We start from the raw sequence: 23,273 nt of genomic DNA on the forward strand, positions 1-23,273 counted from the left end.
GTAGATAAACATAATTTTTATGTAACAGTGGAGTATAATCCTTAAAATACCGGCCTTAGTAATGATTAATCAATACCAGAAGTGCTTTGTGATAAAGTAATGATTACTGAAAAGCTCCAACACACAAGGCAATAATTTTTTCCTAGGTAAAAATTATGTGCAAAATTCTTCCAGGTAATTTACTTACTCAACTCTGCCAACTATCACGTCATAATCATATTATACAAGAGAACTTCTCAGAACCTGTTCACAAGAAAGGACAGGCGTTTCTGATAAATATTTTTGGCATTGTTGTATTATACAAAGTGAACAGTCAAAGGATGGGAGAAATAAAGAAAAAAAAAAGTATGGTTTTCTGAGAGATATTCTTTGAGACTTATCAAATAGCATTTCCTGCAGTATTTTTTTCGTCGTTTTCAGATTTAAAACACTGTATTATACATACTGTAAAAGCTATGGATGCTAAAATGGAAATATTAATTTGTAGTTACAAGTTATTTATATTTAAAACAGTGGCGGCTGATTGACTGAGGCAAGTGAGGCCGGGCCTCAGTCACTTGGCTTAACAGAAATCAAATTTTGTGTTTTTATATAATGTATTAGTTATTTGAATGAAGCATCGCTGTAGAAGCATTTTAAAACTTTGTGATGTATATAGACCTGTTTTGCAGTAAAATTTACTCCTGAGGCCAGAATCGCTCGTGCCGAGTCTGATTGTGATGTATATAGACCTGTTTTGCAGTAAAATTTGTTCCTGAGGCCAGAATCGTTCATGCCGGGTCTGTCTTCTGAATATTCTGTATTTTCGCAGGGTTTGAGTTTGCGCTTAAAACGTTGTAGCCGAGGCACAATTCGTCTGGTCTTGTGGCCTGGTCAGGTTTCACTCCTCACATCCATGGGCCGGCCTCAAGGGTAGAGTGGGGTGGGAATAGCAATGGTGACTTGTCTTCCTAAATAGGTCATAAATAACACAAATTCCAGCTCTTTGGCAGGCAGAGACCCACACTATTCTCTCCCCTTATGTCTCAGTTTATGACTTAAGCGAGGGTGTTGTACTATTGTAATTCGTAGTACAGTAGTGAATCTGGGCCAATGTTGTTATGTATTTCGTGAAAATATAAACAGAAACAAATGCGAGAAATAATGCTGGTGTAGTTAATTCATTGTTATTAGAGTGTTCTTTTTCGAGAAGAAATAATATTGAAAGAAAGGAAGTTTTAAATAAAGAGAGAGTCTACCGAGATACCTACGACATCGCTGATAATTTTTCTGACACATAATCTTAAAACGCGAGTTTCTGTTGCATCCTGGTATGGGCAACATAAATGGTTAAGTGGTAATGTGGTGCAAAATAAACTTCTCTGTTGGCCTTGTTCCTTGCTGTCAAGGAAAAAAATAAAAAGAACAGAAAGGAGGGGATTTTCGACACATAATGTGGGTTGCTTTATCACACTGAAACAATCACTGAAACTCACAGCATAACAGCTTATTTGGGGAGTGACATTATTTTTCATCAATAGTAGGCTAATAATACATACTAGGTTCAAAAAGTTCCCGGAATTTGCTAGCATCATAGAAACAACGTACCTTAAACACTATTCTACAGCATTCCCTTCAAAATAGTTGCCTTCCGCAACAACACACTTTTGCCAACGCGTGTAGAGTTCCTGGAAGCAGGCCTGGAAGCCATTTTGTGAAACCCGTCTTAGTGCTCTCGTCGCGTTTGCGATAACCTCTTCAGCATTGAATTTCCGTCCTTTCAGATGACTTTTCAGACGGGGAAACAGAAAGTAATCAGGTGGTGAGAGATCAGGAGAGTATGGTGGGTGATCCAAAGCAGTTATGTTGTGCCTGGCAAGAAAATTCTTTACAATAATTGCGCGATGAGCAGGTGCATTGTCATGCATAAGGAACCAGTTGTTTTCTACCCACTTTTCTGGACGTTTCCTTCTCACTGCGTCCCAGAGGCGACGGAGGGTTTCTACGTACAATTCTTTCGTTACAGTACGACCTTCTGGAATGAACTCATGGTGCATGAGACCCTGACAGTCGAAGAAAACTTCCAACATAACTTTGCTTTAAGTGTGCTTAAATGCGACAGGCTCATGTCAGTAGATTTACTGGCATGTGAAAGAACTCCTGCGGGACAAAATTCCGGCACATCCGGCGATGCTGATATAACCTCTGCAGTTGCGAGCGTCGTTAAATAAAACATAACATTTAAAATAACTTTGCCTTTGGAAGTGTCCCTAGGAAATTTTTGCTTCCGAGGAGATGTTTTCGATTTCCACTCAGATGACTGTCGTTTAGGGACTGGGTCGTACAAGTAGCACCAGTTTCATTTTGTTTAAGAAATCACCATCTTCATCAGCCATACTGATCATGTCCCCAGCAAAACACAGAACTTGATGTTTGTACTTTGCTCTGTGGACATAATTACAAAATGCGACGGACAAACAAAACACTATGATAAACAATTGCCTACAACTCAAAACCAATAATTGCCATTATCAGCAAACTTTAAGGAAATGACATCATGAATGTTACCAACAAAACAAATGTATAATATCCCTTGTTATATATTAATACGAAAAATGGTAGTAAAATTCCGGGAACTTTTTGAACCTAGTAGTAATAATAATAATAATAATAATAATAATAATAATAATAATAATAATAATAATAATACAGTAATCATGATATTAATAATATAACAATAATGAATATCATAAATAAACATTTCCTATTGGAGGCACTTAAACTATTTGCATCTGGCCTCACTGAGGATTTCGATCACCGGCCGCTACTGATTTAAAACATATTAGCACGTTTTCATATAAAGTGAAACCTGTTCAAATCGGAACTTGAATAATACGGAATCCTATTTCGGAATAATTTATTGGTTCCAGCAAAATACGTATGTATTATATGTAACTTTTCATAAATAAAACAGAAACTGTTCAACGCAGAAACAGAAACTGTCTGCTACTGTTCAAAACAGAAATACTTTGGACATACTGGTTTAATATAAACTATATTTTGAAACAGCGTGTAATTTCAATGAATGTACGAAATATGTATGTCACTAAGATCAAAAAAAAAGTCGTCTTTGCAATATTTTAGAAGGTAGGAGGGTGTGTTGGCCTGGGGGTCATGAATGTTATTACCCTGTTGACTAGGCAGACGAGTCCCTTCAAAGATTTTCAATGCTTCACACTTGTACACTGTCATAGCTGGAAGAACGCAAGTGTAGTAATTTCGTGATAAAACAAAGTTAAGTAAAATGTAGCATTATCATTAAGTGATGAAATAAAAGTTATCGAGATAAAGGAAAATTAGAAACGAAGTGTATGGAAAATATTGTTGAAGTTCAGTTGTGGAAAACTCAAGAGTGGCACTTCAAAAAAATAAAGGTCGTATCATGAGTGGCTTGTGGTTAACAATGGTGACATAAAACAGAAGCAGAAAACAACTGGTTATATGGAAATAAATGAACTGCTGTGAGAGTGAGTCCTTCATGCCCTTTCAAAGACCATGCTAATTTCTGGACCTATTCTGCAAAGCATAACATTGAACTGGCAAAGAAATTAGATGATAAGTCAGAATTCAAGGCTTCTAGTCCAATTAAATAATGTGCAGTGATATACAGTACAGTATTATAGTATAGTGTTAGGGTGGTATTCATAGACATTTTGCAGCACGCGCTACGAGCGTACTAAGCTAGCCCCGGCTATCCACTGGTTACTAGTACAGAATTCAAATCATATCCTATCGCTAACACTGGTTTACGAATACGAAAAACGCTGATAATCCACCGAAAGCCCGTGCTAAAAATGTCTATAAATAAGGCCCTTAGATATTAAATTTAGGCCCGGTTTCTTCAACCTTTGTTAAATTATAACAGTGTGTTATTCCATTTTAACTGTAAACTTAACAGTTGAAGCATTTTTTCAACTACTGTTAGTACTAACAGGCTGTTAGAACCTACGTTAATTTAACTGACCAATTTCATGCAGTTAAATCATTTAACTCTCTGTTAGCATAGAAGTATCCAATATGGCTGGTGCGTTAGATGCTGAACTTATATATCTGGAATATTTAGAAAATGATATCCATGAATACATAAACAGAGGGGATGATTTCTGTGATTTGCTAGACCAGAAGTTCATACAAAGGTATAGGCTATTTTCTGCCAAGCCTCACTTTTCGTTTTCAACTTAGATCCGTTTGTTTGTTTATTCTCATTAATTGGTTTATACTGCGAAATAATTTCCAGCAGAAAGCTTCTTTCGAACGAAGAGAAATTAGTCTCACGATTTCTTTTTATTCCAGTATTTTCCATTTCATAACAGCAATACCAATACGCCGCTCCACACTATTGTGATACAGACGAGGAAAGAAGCAGAAATCAAACATGAGAGAATAGAAAGACTTCTATCCTCTCTGAATCAAACAACGGAAACAAGCAAGAATCGCAATTGTCAGAGTTCAGAAAACAGAAGTGAGCCTATACTTGGTTATAGGTTATGGTTAAACTGTAGAATCTCTGGTCATAACAGAGAGTTAACAAACAGAATGTTAAAATGTGAATTGTAAAGTTGAAGAAACGCAATATTTTTAACAGCAATTCATACCTTTAACTTACAGTTAATTAACGCTATGTTAGGTGCATTTTAACAAAGGTTGAAGAAACCGGGCCTTAATGTGTTTAGTAAACTTTAATAGTGTTTATGCTCGACCATGCCGAAATGTAGTAATTATACACCTGGTAGCAGTCCTTTAATGCATGTCATTAAAGTACACCTACTCATTAAAGTACAGGTGTTGTCAATGACAAGTCAGCTTTGTACCGTTATAAAACCTCAGCCAATGACAAGTCAGCTTTGTACCGTTATAAAACCGCAAGTATCGATTATTCTCGGATATGCAATCGAAAGAGAATTAGCGAAAAGTCACGGAGGCTGGAAATCCAATACTGTCGCAGAAGGTTATGTTCTGTTACTATAATAATTAGCGTTAATTGTAAATAATATTCAAATAAATTCAATTTGTCATCTCGTTTTTCAATGTCTAATTTAATTTCAATGTTATATCAACGTTAATATTTAGTTTACTCTGTAGGTTCTTATAGGCTATCAAGGTCAATGTGGACATCTGTTCCTCGGAAAAAATCAATACTTTCGCGTCTGCGCACATCTCACAATTTACGAGGTATTGCTCAAGGTCAGTTAGATACAAATAAAATTTATAATTTCAAGTTAGAAATACGGTCGAGCATAAAAAGTCGTATGAAACTCGCCTATAATGGTAATTAAGAAGCTCGTATGAAAATTATGAAACTCGCTTGCGCTCGTTTCATAAACATCCATACTCACTTCTTAATTACTATCATTATAGGCTCGTTGCATAATGTACTATTAATGAATCAGTTATGATAACATTCATACAGAAAATTAGATTTTCATCAAGATGATCCATCAACAGAATATTTTGTATTACTTGAGTTTGCAGCATGCTATTTTGTTTTTAATTTATACGAATGATAAAATATTCCATTTTAACTTCACACCTGAATAATACGGAAATCTGTCCACAACGGAAAAAAAATTAGGACCATGTCACTTCTGCCTTGAACAGGTTTTACTGCATTACAAGCAATGTGTTGAAGAGAAAAAAATTCACTTGTGAGGGAATATAGGGAATGTGTTTCAAAGCACATCAAGAAACTTACAGCAAAAATGGAAGATACATATTCACATTTACTCAGTTCTTCTCTCTGTAACATTTGTCAATTCCATATACATGTGTAAACTATAAACCTGAATGTCACCGCCTAGTATTAATCAGAAAACACAACACATTCGCATCTTAATTTCCCTGCCTCTTCTCAACTGACAACGAAAATACCATTTTTATTTTAATTACAGTTCATTCCTGCGTATTATTACATTAAAGAAAACCACACACACATCTAATTACTTATAAACACTATCTATAGGAGATTTTCAGGACACATCTTTTTCTTAATTGCACAACAATTTCTTACAAGCTTGAAAAAAGTCAAAAACTTTTGTTTGTTCATGCAAAAGTACTTAGAGATGACATGAGTTTCAATGAAATTTGAGCAATTAATTGTGTTTTAATTCCCACAGCCGATCAGTCTTGTGATAAACGTTGTCTGGTGCTTTTGCAAAAGATATACACATCAGCACTGGACATTAATGGATTGTAGAATATAATGACAAAGGCTTCAAGTGAATGTCTATGCCATTTTATAATTATATTTTATATTAGACTTATTCATCACAATATAAATGCACTCTCTGCTTGACTTCAAGCAAAAATTTAACCATCTGATACTTTTCTCGAAAGAGAATGCATTAATAACCTCGTTTCACATTCAAGTCTTACCAGGCACCAACAACATTAAATCTTAATTAGTAAAGAGAGGAGAGGTAAAGAAAATGGGTTGGGGACAACTCGCCACAGAAAATTGGCCACAGAGGCAACTCGCCACATAATTTAAATTCGTATCAAAGACAATTAGCCACACATTAAAATTCAAGGCAATACTCAAATTCACAACAATTTATAATATATTTCTATGGCAACACAAGACAAATCCAGAAGCTGTAAACTAATTAGGAACTATGGCAGAAGAAATCCGTTTCACAAAATCAGAAAGAGACTCTGAAAGCCCGCGCTAAAAATGTCTATGAATATGGCCCTGACAAATTAATATAGCTTGGCTACATATACACGAGACTTACAGAAAATAGGAATGGAGTTGTTTGACGCTGTGACATGCATGGCGGGTGTAATGCAACAGTCACGTTATCAGAAGGTGGAAGCAGTGTCGTCAAAGAACCGTCTGAACACAAGAATCATTCTGCAGACTGGGGAAGGATTAAGGCAAAGGAATGTGTAGAGAACATGAAGGCAAGAGCGGGGACTTCCCGAGAACCAACGTCTGTCATTATTCAAAATGAATTACAGCGTATTTCAAGCGAAGCCAATGTGAATCTACAGAAGAAACCATCTATTAAAAAAACTGTGCGCCGTGCCAGGAAGCTGCACCTACCACCTGAACCAAGGAATATTGACGAACTGAACGTTACAGCCGACAGATACATAGAGAGATTGGAAGGTGGTCATTCTCCTGCCAAAAAGAAGCGGCAGTACATCGATATGGACAGACGAATATCACGTATAGTTGAAGAATACCCGCGGTACAAGGAGACGGCACCGTCATCCGGTACTTGAGAGCTGTAGATCACAACCTAGAAGGACATTTTTGAAGTCAAATTTACATGTACATAGCAATTCACATACTTAGTGGAATTTACAATTATTAATCTCTGTATCCATTCGAACAATATAGAGCTTTGGAAGTCATAGATTTATCTTTGTATCTCAGTGTGGCAAATTGTCTATCTGTGGCGAATTGTCTATCTGTGCCGAATTGTCCCTGTTACCAATTTTCTGTGGCCAATTGTCCCAGTTCCCAAATTTCTGTGGCCAATTGTCCGGAACCGAAAGAAAATTGGACAAGACATCCTAATCTAAACAATCTGTCAATGTGAATGTTAAGATTACAAACAAGTGGCTTAGAAATGCTTGCTTTCAATTGAAACTATATATAAAAAATAAATTTAAAAAATCTTTTTAAATATATGACATTTATAATTAAATGTAGCTGTAGAAAGGGGAGGATTATTCAAATTCGCAAGTGAAAAAAAAAATGAAAAATTTTTACAGACAATTTTAGTGTATCTCATATCAACAAGACACAAGTTAAAATAATATATTAAAATGCATTTTTCTTCATTATCTAAAATACTCTATTAGACCCTACAAATTAAATTCTAAATTATTTTTGCTGTCATGATCTGTTTTATGAAGTTTATCTCATCTAATTTTCTTGGAATTTTTGTAGAGCAGTAAAATATGAATGAAAAAGCGATTTTAATTTCTCTACAATGAGTACGAACAACTACCAATGTATGGATGCTATGTTCTAACTTCTGAAGCTATTATTCAAATTTCTAATAAGAGTTTAGTGCTACTGATTCTAAGATAGCAGATGGCTTTATTGCCAAACACTAGACATTAACCAACCATATTTTTATGGACTTGTGTAGAACAATTTAATACAAGTACAATATTACAAGTTCGTTATCATGATCATGTTATAGTAACTTTGAATATCTAAGAAAATCCTGTATCCATAACATTTTTAAACATCCTATAAAATTAGTTTATTACAGGAAATATTGCAATTAAAATTCCTAGCATACTTCTCACAATGTCAAGCACAGTCCATAAATTAGAATCATAAAATTTCAAATGTTGGAAAGGAAGAAGATCTCAAGCAGACCTACATTTAGTTACTTCGTTTACATTTGATTATGATTTTATTATAGGCAAAGGTTATTTATCTTTTACAAGAAGTCAGAAATGTATGACTTGGGAAGAATAAAGAAATATGCTTCCAAGTAATATCCCTGAAACCTCAGAACCTGAGAAAGACCACGACATATTTCAGTCATAATAGAATGCCTCTTGAGTTCGAACCCTGAAAAATCAAAACATTAATCCAAAATGAAAATGTGCGACAATTAATTTCGTGTGGTTAGTTACAGAAATCTTATGTAGTAAAATGAACCGAAAATAGTACAAATGATTCAACTTACCCTTTTACTACATGCAAAACAAATTTTATATACTGCACAGTATAAAACATATGTAATGTCTGCAAGAGAACGAAATGAAAAAAATAACTTATCAACTAAATGAAACTACAGTCTGATCCATTTGGGTATGGATAATATTAATTTATTACTATAAAGCTATTATGATATTAGGAAAAATTTTTTTTGCTGATTATATTATGATTAAAAGATAGTTGTTTCCATACATGACAATCAACAATGCATAATCTGAAAGGACAAACGAAAATCGTAGATGATTAAAATGGCTACTACAAATCAACAGCAGGCACAATGTGTTCTTTGGTATGCTAAATTTGAGAATGTTAAAAGAGTTCACAGGGAATTTCGACGTGAGTATGGTGTGCATAATGTACCTAAATACTATTCCATAATGTATAGAAATAGGTTCTGTGTTAAAAAAACATCCAGGAGGTCGCAGGTGAAACCCAGTACGAGAAGCAGCTATCTCTTGACTTGACCCCCAACTCTCCAGATCTAACCCCTCCTGATTTCTTCATGTGGGGTTTTGTTAAAGACAATATCTATTCACAGAAACCCAGGAACATTGATGATCTGAGAGTAAAAATTACTCAAGCTTTTGAACAAATCACCCCTCATATGTTACAACGGACATAGGCTGAATTGCATCACTGTTATGAGTTGTGCAGGGTGCGCAATGGCTCTGAGGAATTTCCCATCTTTCAGTGTTATATTCACAAAGTTTCAACAAATAAAGTTCGGTAGTAAATGTTTTACAGTGTTTTTATTTTATTCATACTCAAATGGATCACCCTGTATATCTGAAACTCTGGAAATCATAGAAAGACTGGCATATGCATGGACTGGTCTTTAAGGCTTTTACATTAAGGTTTTCCTACATTTGCAAATACGTAAGATTTGAATATGGTGTGGGGCATGGGACTTAATCTTGTATTTTCATTCTCTTCTCTTGTTTTGTTTAATTTTAAAGGGAATATCACAGTGACTTCTTAAAGCTCAACCTTGCGAAATTAGGTACATATTTTAGTAATGATTTAAATTAATGTTTATCACTTTGAATTACTTTGTTTTTAATTTAGCTTATAAGTGTGGCAAATAATGTTTAAATTTAAGATTTATTGACGACTTTTTTAAACCATTCAGAAAGTAAACTATATTTGTTAAAATGACAAAAGTCAATATCCCTATCACTTGCTCATTTGTGCTTTGATGTAAAATTCCCCAATTAAAATATGAAATTGTTATAAATAAAATGCTTCATTTCGCATTTCAATATCTCCTCCCCAGCAAAGGCAGAATCTCCTCGTCTTTCTTATGTTCGTTCATTTTATTGAAAACTCAACGTAAGAATTGAACTTCTTGCTGGAATATTTCAATTCTCCACACATGCAATGACATAAAAGAGTAGTTCCTCGTTTTGCAATTGTATACGTACCATCTGCGAACAAACATCCACATCATCAAGAATTAATTCATAATACTGTCTCTAAAATAAAGTGTTTTGATATATTATTACATGAAGTCAAGCCTCAGTGCATACTGACTTACAATAAATTTGTTTATATCATAGTAATTTTCCCACTAGAACTACATGTCCCAGTAGGTTATCATTCGATTCAAAATATAATTGTCACTTCTTATTGCAGCATTCAATACACCAATATGAAACAGATGTATTTACCATATAAAGATTTACTTAAGCACGTGTTTTTGTATAACATTTCTTGTTAGGCAAATCTGTTTCAACACTTTCATTTACAATTTCGTACATACACATACGACCATTGCTGTCTGACAAGTTTAAGAAATATTCATTTTCCTTAGAAGTTTATCAGCTTAAGTGTCCACGTCTCTATTTCTCTCCTGTACTACGCCAATACAACCTTTTCATAGCCATGTCAAAGCCACCTACACTTTTAAAGCTATTTCTCAGAAACATAAAGCATTCTTTCTAGAACACTACTGCTTTTCAATGGCAAAATATCTCCAGTTTAATTACCATGCCTTTAACAAACACTTAATTCTATCAAGACTTTACATGTCCAGGCTCCAACAAATTGTAGCATTGTAACAAACCGTGTAACATGCAGACAGCTGTATCTTCTGTTAAAATATTAATAATACAAGGTACCGATTATTTACAAAGTCCTATCTCTAATTTCCTTCCGACTAGGAAATATTTTATAGTAAACATCACTAAAAATGTGTATTTTTCACGATAACGTAATCAACAACATACACTACTACTAGAACTTTTAAATGCTTTGTTTATCTCAATTATTGGTCATTATTATGTATTAAAAATACATGGTAACATCTATGTGGACATTGCATTACACAGGTTATATATTTTTAAAAGTTATTTGTAATCTAATGCAATACTGAAAACCCTATTACAAAATAGGATGTATAAAGGTGGAAAACTTTTTTTTTTGTTTTTTTGTTTTTTTTTCAGTGAAAACTTGTTTTCAAAGACTGAAAAAATTGTCTTTATTTTATAGAATATTAGTTTACTGTAAGGGATTCTATCAAAATAATAAAAGCTTCATTATAATATATTTTGATTCTCTCATGCATATTCTGTGGTGTCTGAAAGATAGGCAACATTTGCACAGCTTTCAAAATGAATATTCAATGGTTAATAATTCCATTTTTACATTGAATGTAAATGATTGTGTTATATAATTAAAATAAAAAAAAAAGCGAGAAACATGATAATTACTAATATATATAAAAAAGTAATATATAAGTCAATCAATATCTTAAAAATTATTCTTGTGCAGCAGAAACTTTCCTATACATTGTATCAGGGAATGTAGGAATTAATCATCACTATCTAATTACTTTATTTCCTAACTTAACTTCCTAGAGTCCCTTGTAACATCTTGTACATCAGAAACAGACCAAGCTCGACTTTTGGCTCTACAAGAAAAAGAAGCGGGTTCCTGGCTACAAGCTCTACCTTCCCCCAATATTGGAACGCTGATAGACAACGTCTTTTAAGACTGCAGTCACTCTACATCTTGGATGCAAAATCTGCCTACCACATAAATGTTTATGTGGGGAAGTTGTCGACACTTTCGGTCATCATGCTCTGAGCTGTGTCAAGAGTAAGAGACGTTTTTTTTAGACATTCTACAATTAACAACATAATCAAGAGAGCATTAACATCTTCTGGTATCCCTGCTATTTTAGAACCCACTGGGATTAGTCGCACTGATGGAAAGCGCCCTCGTGGATTAACCTTGGTCCCGTGGAGCAGAGGAAAATCGCTAATGTGGGATAAGACATGCGTGGATACCTTAGCTCCATCCCACTTGCCGTCAACTACTAAACTCGCAAGCTCTGCAGCAGAATCTGCCGTACGCAGTAAACGTCGTAAATACGTACATCTAGTACGCAATTACATCTTCATCGTCTTTGCTGTCGAAACAATAGGCTCCTGGTGTAAAGAAGCAAAAGATCTAGTTTCCGAAATTGGTAGAAGTTTGGTGACTGTTACTGGAGACCCTCACTGCACAAATTATCTACGGCAACGAATAGGAATAGCCATCCAACGTGAAAACGCAGCCAGCATTTTGGGAACCTTTCCAGACGCCAATTCTCTGGATGAGATTTTCTTTATTTGAATGTCTGAAAGCAAGACAAGGGTGAAGTACGAAACCCCTAGAATGAAGATATCACTCCACTCACAGCAAGAACCGAACTTTTGCTCACTAGATGGCAGCATATTGCAGTTCACTTAATTAGTGCAAAATTAACGTGCTAAGAAATGAAAACGGTCATTGTCCGGTGAATTGATTTGAAAAAAAAAAAAACTTAACCAAGATATTTATCCCATTTTAAATTAAGTATAGGCATATACATGTACCATATTTCCTTAGTAATTATTATGTAAGAACAGTCAGGAAACTATGAAAACTGAATGAAACGTTGATTAATCTGAAAGGGATTTGTTATTCTCTTAATATATGAGGCATGATTTCCTCTTTTGTATCCCACCTCCTCTTTTTCATATAAATTATGATGATAATCTCGATACTTTTTTTTTAATTTGGAGATTAGTTTAAGAATGTTACAGTTCCTTCTTCTAAATGCCGACCTCATTTTATTAATTTATAATACAGATGACTGGGATAGAATCACTTCCATAACAAGCTAAACAAATAACTACTAGACACTTTCAAATACTCAAATCAAATGGAATTGGACTCCATGATGCCAATACTTGCACGCAGTGCTTTTTTTCCTGGCAAAACACACTCGAATGAGCCAGAATGGAACCTTTTTGACTTGAATACATCTACAGTAAAACCTCGATAAGACTTACGCTATCCAGTGTAATACGCTTTTTTTGTCCGGTCCCTGCACATTTCATATATAACTCCTTTATAAAATATCCCGTTTGTTGCCCTCAAGTCCCACATAATACGCTGTTTATGTGGAATATTTTCGATGTAATTTTCAGCAATGTACTATAACAGCAATGAAACATCTTGGTCATTGAACTCACTTGTGCCATTAACCTGAAAAGTATTGGTATTCGACCCTTTACTTGCGCATTTAAACCTTCATACTTCATACCTTAGTATACCCCACCCTCTTGTTACGCTCTCTTATTCAACTTCTTATCTGTGCGGTTAAAGCCTACATACAGTTACAATACCCCAAGCTCTTGCTAACCCTCTCTCTCAAACAACATTCCTCACTCGACCGTAATAAAATTCTGGAAATTTTTGCTGGGCAGTTTGTTGTCCTTTAGTGTATTGAAGTGTCTATGAATGTCATTACAATGAGTGTTAAACGAAAAGCACTTTCTGTGTCGGAAAAATTGGAAATCTTACGAAAGTACGATGAAAACAGTACTCTTAATCAGAAACAACTCTCTGATTCATTAGGAATCCCTTCATCGATATTAAGAAAGATAATAAAAAATCGCGAATCAATCACTACAGCTGCGATGTCGAGAGGATGTAATCGCAGGAAACTGAAGTGTGGTAAACATGAGGACTTGGACAACACGCACACGGCAAACAACTATATATGGTTCGAAATTTTCTCGGGCTTCCAGCCAGGTCATAAGTTGGTGATCCACCGACGTTTCGAGGATGTTCATCTTCCTCATCTTCAGGGTTAAGTGATATCTGAGGGCGAAAGATTTTTATTCGTTTTGAAGGGAAACCAGAGATACTCCTCTATCGAAAAAAATCGAAAAATCGAAGGAGAATTGGGAGGAAAATTTAAAAGGTACGCAAAACGCGTCCTTGCAAGGGGTTGGGGGCTGTACAAAACTAAATATGTGAGCTCCAAGCCTGTTGGCCACTAGTCTCACTCCGGGTTATGCTGCTCCCCGGAAGGAGCTCTAGAAAATTTTGAAGGGGAAGCCGAAATTGGACGTAACCTCTTAGGTACCACATACGCGAGGGGGGCTGAGTTTGATCAATTGATCACGGAACGGGGCGAGGAGTTGGCTGGTGTTTGGAATATGGGTACCTAGCTCCTTAATTTATAGTGCCAGAGGGAGTCAGCTGAGGAGCTGTGCGCCAATTGGCTGTTATTAGTGCGGACCGCGGCGAGATCGTTGCCGACGTGTCGTCTTGCTTTGTGCTTTCCGGCTGAATGACCTTGGGTCTCACAGTGGGCTCGGCGGATGAGTTTTCCGCTGATGACGGCCCATCGTCCGGGCGGTGAGAAATTTAATAGCCGGTGACCATGCCGCGCTTAGTTGGAGACCCGAGTCCTGGTTCAGGTTACCGCGTTCCGCCGCTATGGCCAGGGTTTCTTTTACTCTTCTATCCCAATAGCCCGCACACTTTACCAGGACCTCGGTGTTATTGAAATTAGCCCTATGGCTTTTTTCAATGCAATGTTCAGCCAATCCGGATTTTTCGGGCTGCATTAATCTGCATTAATTATGAGGAAGATGAACATCCTCGAAACGTCGGTGGATCACCAACTTATGACCTGGCTGGAAGCCCGAGAAAATTTCGAATTATCACGTCGCCAGGAAAGCTTCAGTAGTTATTTCAACTATATATGGCTTTTTTTTTTTTCGAAAGAATTAAGTACAGTACATATTATAAATGTCTTTGACGTACAGTACAGTAATTACATAATGGAGTAATACTGTATTACCTTTCATGAATCATGTATTTCAATAAAGAAAAATGCTAATAGATACTGTATATAAGTCAAAATTAGTATACTCGCCTAATAAGCATTTTACACCCGGTCCCTTGAACAGCGTCTTATCGGGGGTTTACTGTATATAAGTTCGATTCAGTGCTAGAGTGCCATTCCAGAAAGTCGACCGATACATTTTCAGGCCAGTTTTGTCGCGTCTATAATTTCTAAATTACATGGCATATTCCAATGAAGCAAATGGTGATCGACAGATAAATGTATCGAATGTGATTTTGAATTGGAGTGGCTGACGTCATCTAGCGATATGCAGGAGTTGAGTAGTTGATGCATGAATTGGTGGATCGCGCGGCAGTGTAATTCGAGAATGTGAAGCGATAGAATGTTCATAGTGGTGTAAAACAATTCGTAAGAAATCAGGCTACAATCTCAATTGTGCAACAATCAGCAGTCGACAAGTTAAATTGGAAGAATTCACGAGTGAAGTTGAAGTGAGAAAATTCACAACATCGAGGCATATGCGGCGCAAATGGGAGTGAGCATATAAGCAAACGCTATAGCAACCAACATGTTTAGTCTCAATGCATGCAAGATGGCTACTCCCAGGAGTCCAGCACAGCAAAGATATATCAAGTTTTCAGAGTGTCTGGAGAGAAGAGATGTTGTCACTGCTGACGTTTATCGTAACAGCAATTCGAACAGTGAAGTATTTATGCATAAAACGTGTAGCTGTTTCTCCGACGCAACCCACCCATATTTTCTTGTTATATTTTCCATCAGAAAACCACAAATGTTCGAATTTCGCGCCGCCATTATATTGTGAGCTTCTCCCTACTCAACTTCATTGTCTCTTCACTGAGATCATCCCTGCTAGTTATTGTCAGACCATCGGATCTGTGCCCCCGTAAGATATGCGGCCTGAACCCTAATTCCTTCTCAGCCTTGGTAATCCATTTCTCTTCCTACATTCCTATCTCTCTCTTTTCTATCTCTCTCCCTTTCTCTCCCCCCACTATTCACAATTTTGGCCTTCTTGCAGGACAGTTTACAATATTTGCACTTGCAGTCCAGTGTTGTCAACTCAACATGAATACTGTAGCACGGAGTGCCGAAAGAAATATTAAGCAAGTACGTAATAGCATTTTGCGATGAAGAGAAACAAACAAGTCAATATCTGTTTCCTATAAATCAGGCAACGAAAAGACCAGCTGCGATCACAGGTGAGGCTTATTTTATTTTAATTGATTACGTATTAAAACTACTTACTTAACTAATACTAATAATACAACATTTTTATGTAATTTATATAGGCAGGTCAGAGAGTCTAATAAAGAAAATCAGGACAGAGGAAGTCTGTGCAGGAGATGAAAAGCTAGAATCACCAGGGAAGAACATATCAAGGGAACTTTTAATTCTTGTAGATGATATGAACCGATGTATTTTAAGAAGAAAGATACAAGAAAGAAAGAAGTTCCGACATTGAAGAAATTATTGAAGGTTGTGAGAGAGGCAATAATTTCCAAGGTTGGAGAGAAATGCTACGGAAAGTGATTTGAGACATTGGATTTAGGTTTAAAAAATGTAGAAATACAAGATGTATCTTGATTGAAAGAAATGATATGGAGGACCAGTTATTTATGACACCGTTTAAAGGAAGTTTCCAACATCCCTATTCGGCAAGGTTCGTGGCCTGCTGTTTAACGTGGTGGGAGGAAAGTGAGTAGAATGGAGTGAGTACAGGCGTTAATGTCTCCAAGAATGACGACAGCACTGAAGGGGCACAGATCCGATGGCCCGACAATAACACTATGAGTAACCTGCTTCTGATTAGAATTGTTCGGCCTCCTTTGATCAAATCTTGGATGCTAAAAGGCCATCATTCTGCAATTGACGTCACAAGGAAAGAGCGTAACAGGAAAGATAAAAATACTGAAGAAATAGCTCTGCTGTGCAAAATCTAATACTTTGTGTACTGGTATTTAGTTTGGTAAATGTCTTTGTTGTGGAAAATCAATTTGTTACTTTGTCAAACTGTGTCAATTTATACTAACATTGATTTAATTTATATTCCTTCTGAAAAGTGCATTAAAATGTGAATCTAAATAAGAGTTAATTATTATGCTTTAACACATTTTTATATCACACGATTTACGCCTTGACTTCCCGGTGCACTAGACAGTAATCATCTCACCATTTCCTACAATAAATTTTACAGAGTTCCGCCATCTTTTCCTCTAGAAAAAGAGCACTGTTTGTATGGATCCAGTTGTGGCACATGTTATCTGCTGAGTCACTTGTATAATTTTGCAGATTGCATCCATTCTTTTTATATATATATATATAAAAAACAAAGGTACTCGTTTATTTCTTTTTAAATAAAAAATTTTATCCAATTAATAATTTTTTCGGTATAAATATCATAATTTATAATTACACGTAAGAAAAATATTACGGAATATGTGTGGTAAGACTATCCTGTGTTAAATTTCAACGTACCTCGTTTACATGTTTCGACCTATTTATGGGTCATCTTCAGAACTGATCGTTGTTGGTCTTGGCGCCACTTGTTCTGTTTCCTGTGAGGGTGTGTTCCTGTGGTATAGTGTAGAGTCAAAGAGTGTGTGTGTTTTGAAGTTGAGTTGTGTGTTGAGAATTTCGTTGGGGTGTGTTTTCGTGTGTCTGCATATTTCATATTGTTCTAGTGTGTTTAGTTTCTGGCTTTTTGGTTGGATGTGTAGTATTTCCATGTCTGTGTTGATGTCTCTGTGGATGTGGTTAGCATTTGTGATGTGTTCTGCATATGTGGAGGTGTTTTGTAATTTTGTTATGGCTGTGATGTGTTCTTTGTAACATATTTGAAACGATCTGCCTGTCTGTCCTATGTAGAAGTTGTTGCAGGTGTTACATTTGAGTTTGTATACGCCTGTGTGGTTGTATTTGTTTGTGTGTTGAGATGTTTTTGTAGAGTGTTATTTGTTCTGTATGCGATGTTGTAATTTAATTTCTTGAATGAAGTTGCAATTTTGTGTGTGTTTTTGTTTTCGTATGTTATATGCAGAACACATCACAAATGCTAACCACACCCACAGAGACATCAACACAGACATGGAAATACTACACATCCAACCAAATAGCCAGAAACTAAACACACTAGAACAATATGAAATATACAGACACACAAAAACACATACCAACGAAATTCTCAACACACAGAACTCAATTTCAAAACACACACATCTTTGACTCTACACTATACCACAGGAACACACCCTCACAGGAAACAGAACAAGTGGCGCCAAGACCAACAACGATCAGTTCTGAAGATGACCCATAAATAGGTCGAAACATGTAAATGAGGTACGTTGAAATTTAACACAGGAAAGTCTTACTATACATATTCCGAAGTGATACAGTGTTAAAAGTTGTGTAATCAAGATGAAAAATATTAATTGTACACTGTGAAAAATATGAGTAAATTTGCAAGCAACTATCAGAATCTGAACTCAAAGATTTTCAACTTCCTTCACTAAGAGTCGTATTCATAGACGAGACTTTGGACCAAAGTTGACTTTGGAAAGTACAAAGTCGCCATTTTCCTATTCACAATCGACACTTTGACGAAAGTAAACTTCGATCGTGACTTTACTTCGAAGCCGCTGAAAATCTAGACTTAGACTGTGACTTTCGTTCGTGGACATAAGAAAAATGGCTGATATTTGGGAAATTGTTATATTTGCCTAGAAGATTGATAACATCCAGGAAATTATTCAAGTTCCTCATGTTTCTCGGCATATTATTAGACATGTGCAAAACTCTATTGAATTTTATAGAGATAATGAATTCAAATCAAGATACAGATTTGAAAAATAGACCGTATTAAATAATATTCACGATTCAACATGCACTGATGAATAATAGAATAATAAAAAAGGATTACCTGTTCCATTAATAATACTCTTATTTCATTTCGATATTGCTGTATGGGTATAAGGATTAATGGTTTACTATTGATTTTGTATATTTAATTGTATTCTTTATAAGTCTTCACCAGTTCTAGTAGCATGTCTCTTTCATAATCTGTCATTGGTGGCATCATCTTATCTTTCACGTCTTCACAATTATTTTACATTTAAGTAATTAAAAAATGCTGCAACAATCGCTTAATGTCTGCCGATGTTCAATTGTTTCACTGATTTGAGACTCAAAAGATGGCTTTTATTGTGGCAATGCCTACTCTACTTCAGTTATTCATTAATTTAATTTGTTTAGAAGGCCATGATTGTGATTGACAACATTAGAACAAGATCGTCAAATCTCGACTTACCAAAGTTAAAGTCAAATTCTCAGAAGTATTGTCTATGAATAGGACTTTTAACAAAGTTAAACTTTACTACGAAAGTCGACTTTGGGAAGTCTTCAGTCAAAGTTTCGTTTATGAATACGACCCTTAAGGATGCTAACTAATGTCGCTTGCAGGTAACTATAGCGACAGGATGATTAAAATTTCAGCTACATTATTCTGCAATTTTGCTAAGTTAAACTTTACAAGCATTGAACAAACATGATGTTGTAATTATGCAATCATTCAACTAGAGTCTTGAGTAAAATTGCAACTATTAAATTAATTTATTTATAAGAATAGTATGAAATTATTTCTTCTAGATAAAGAGCTATTCACAATGAAATACTACAAAGAGAAAAGGAAAAAAAATGTTCAACTGCTAATATATCTTATGATGAATAAATGATGTCTGTAAATTAAGTAATTCAATATGATTTCCTGTACGAGATCTTTGTGCAGATGAACAAAATCAAGACATTTAACAGCTTTCAGATTTTCTCATATACTGTGAATAATTAATAGTGCACGGGTATAATCACATCAACATTACAACGTACAACACAACCATAAGACTGAAAAAGAAAAAAAAAAAAAAAAAAAAAAAAAAAATTCGTATGACAGATTTTACGTGAAAGTATGTGAACAGCAAGACGTGATTTTAGAGAACAAAATTAGACGTAACTTCAAAACCCAACACTTTATCCACAATCTGTGTCAATGTTTAAATATTTACAATGGCTGAAAAGTGTTACACTGTGTCCAATTACACAATGCAAGGATAGAAAAGTAGAACATATTAACCTGAATAACGAACGCCAAACACTGAATGACAGCTAAAAGAAGAAAATTTTGCCTTACTTAAGGAATTAGCTTAGTCAAATCTTTGGCACATTAATGTATTCACAGTTAATACTGTTTTTAGAGGAAAATACTTGATAATACTATTATAAATAATTGATTAAATGGCGATCTTACTCGTATTAATTGTGTAAGCATGTGCGGCTTACAGCTGTTTCGGTGTTTCTTCACACCATCCTCAGAACCTACTAGGTCTCGGCATCTTCTTAAACTTTGCTGCCTGTTGTGTGGGTGCATTCGATTGTTGAAAAGTGTTGAAATGTGCTGTCAAATAGTGTGTGTGTTCTGAAATTGATCTGTGTGTTGAGAATTTGATCAGGGTGTGTTTTAGTGTGTCTGTATATTTCATATTGTTCTAGTGTGTTTAGTTTTTGGTTTTTATGTGTAGGATTTCCATGTCTGTATTTATGTTATTATATGTGTGGTTAGCATTAGTTATGTGTTCGGCATATGTAGATGTATTATATATATTATTATGTATATGCCAAACACATAACCAATGCTAACCAATATGAAATATACAGACACACTAAAACACACCCTGAAAAAATTCTCAACACACAGATCAATTTCAGAACACACATACTATTTGACACCACATTTCAACACTTTTCAACAATCGAACGCATCCACACAACAAGCAGCGAAGTTCGAGAAGACGCCGAGATCTATAGTCCGGATCAGCTTATTTCATACCCTAAGGGTGAAACCTAACCATTTTCCCCCCATTACCACATATGCTAGTGGATTATAGTGATTTTCTAGTTTGAAGGTTGAATTTTCTTTTGCCAACTTTGTTTCGAATTTCAATACTGAGAAATACTACAACTGGTAGTGATTTTCCAACTATTATGTTGGTAGCAGGAACAGCTGTTGTCGGTAGTGGAAATTATGAAAATTCAAATTGTTCTAGATTTCTGAGCCGATTACTGGAAGCCAGTGAAATTCGAACATACTAATAATTAATATCAGAATTATGTTAATACATAATAGTTATTATATGTGTTGTGGTTACAATTCAATATTACAGTCAGATAAGTGTAAATAAATATAACATGTGGTGCCATACACGCACTTGGGTGATCGATAGAAAATGCGCATGGAAACAACAATTAGAACTAAAGTAGCAAAATTATTAGGAGTGAGTGAGTATTCTTTAACATATATTTTAAAGTCACATTCGGTTTTCGGAGTTTGTACTAATCATTTCACGTGATGAAACAAAATACATTTTTAGGTTATGTTTCGTGAATCATGAACTGTTTAGCCAAAGAATGAATTTCATGTTGTCAGACAAAATATATTTTAATATTAGATCATATTAATCTACTAATTTCCAACAATGTGCGAGAGGTCCAGTTGCAAAGTATAGGCCTACTCTTTCACAAATTATTGAACCATTTAGAAAATACCTCCCAACATAAAGATATGATGTAGTAAATAAGCAAGACACCGTTATTATTAGTATTTTTATTATTATTATTGTACTTGTGACTTTACCCTCTTTGGTGATATCTGGTATTAGTTGGCAACACTGAAGAGACGGCCAAATTAACCTTTTAGGAACTGCTCTTAAGTGATCCTCATTATAGTAGGCTCTGAGGATGGTGTGAAGAAGCACCGAAACAGCTGTACGTCGCACATGCTTACACAATTAACACGAGTAAGACCGCCATTTAATCAGTTATTTATATTCAAGTGTTAAAAGTAGTGTACGAAAGATTCAACATGGAATACTATTATTTTAAAAATGAGAAAAAGTTGAGAAAATTTTGTTGCAAACAGATTTCTGGGCAGTTTTATAATTACAATATTAAACAGAGATATTTTTGTAGAATTAAAAATTACCGATGAATACCGAAGTTCGGAACTATATGTGTTAAAACTGGCTATGAATGGTTGGAGTCTGGACCACAGCCCATTACCTTACTTATCATGTACTTTAATGTACCTCATGAGTAAACACGTAAATGGTGTGTACATAGGCCCATTCATATTGAACAAAACTCTTTCAGGAGGTAAGAACAATAGTTTCACAGTAACACAAAGATTACATCCTATAAAAAAAAAAGCCCAGCAATAAATTGAGATCTGGAATTTCACTAACAATAAAAAATAAACACTGTTTCTAACTAGTATTAAATATAGTAAGTATCATGAGCATTCAAAACAGCACAGAAAATGTTCGGTCTCATAAATGTGTAGAGTATTGTACACATGAGGAAGATCGACACCCTGCTTTACCTTAATTCAGTGGTTCCCAAGTGTTAGGCTACTATTCTTTGCACTCCGATTTAATGTATGATCTATTACTAAAGAGAAAAGACTATTCAAATGAGCGCATACTTGCTCTAAAACATATTTCCAATAACATTTTATAGACATGGAGTAAATGTACCTTAAATGGGAACCACTGTTTTCATTCACCCAGGAATGTACTGGGATGAAAGGTGTATTACATTAGTATTGAAAGTTCTCTCTCCGTGCAGAGATTTCTCAAATTAATTCATCCATTTAAAAAAAAAAAAATGCACATTAAACAACTTTCAGTTTCCATTAAAAATACTGACATAGTACAGTGCAATTTGTTTGAATATATTACGGGTGGCAGTGGAAGTTGGTTGCATGGAAATGTCACACTGAAAGTAAAATCAATACTAGGACATGAAACAAATGAATGACGCAATGTAAGTGGTTAGCACGTGTTCTATGACTACTTCAAACAATACCAGAAATATTCAAAATTTAAATAAGTGTACACTGACTCTAAATGCAACTACAGCTGTGTCATAATATGTTTTTTTCCTACACTACAGTATATAGCAGCAAACAATAATTATGCTTATTTATTAATGTATTGACATTGATATGTGACAATGTTGGACAAAATACAATTCAATTGCATGGATCAATACTAATGTTGTGTTTGATGAGCACTGCTTTCATAGTAAATAGTCACCATCTGAAATAATTAAATAGCCATTAGTGGCTTCCCAGTTACAAAGATCGCATGTGAAATCAGACAATTCAGGAACCACTTAGATGGTAATCCTTTAAAGACGAGTACACCAAAAAAATTGAAAACGAACTCTGTTAGAGGGTAACTTTTCTGTCAAAGTACATTTCGATATTAATCAGTCTGCATCAACTTCGATTAAAATTTTTTTCCGACATTATATTCATTTGCTTAGAGTGTGAAATTTAAAATACCTGAACAACAG

General features: G+C 35.1%; 1 protein-coding gene across 9 annotated transcripts in view; it reads right to left on the minus strand.

Annotated features, from left to right (window-relative positions):
* Positions 1-5,739: 5,739 nt before the first annotated feature.
* LOC138709584 (lipid transferase CIDEA-like) overlaps positions 5,740-23,273 on the minus strand; it is a 37,938-nt gene continuing 20,404 nt past the window's right edge. For 7 of the 9 annotated variants that reach the window (XR_011334948.1, XR_011334952.1, XR_011334951.1 and 4 more), the window contains exon 6: positions 5,740-23,014. The gene's annotated coding sequence lies outside the window, so the exon portion shown is untranslated. The remainder of the gene's footprint in view (positions 23,015-23,273) is intronic. The other 2 variants (XR_011334956.1, XR_011334950.1) reach the window with 2 other exon arrangements.

Source organism: Periplaneta americana, chromosome 11, assembly GCF_040183065.1.
Source record: "Periplaneta americana isolate PAMFEO1 chromosome 11, P.americana_PAMFEO1_priV1, whole genome shotgun sequence".
In the NCBI taxonomy this organism is placed as follows: Eukaryota; Metazoa; Arthropoda; class Insecta; order Blattodea; family Blattidae; genus Periplaneta; species Periplaneta americana.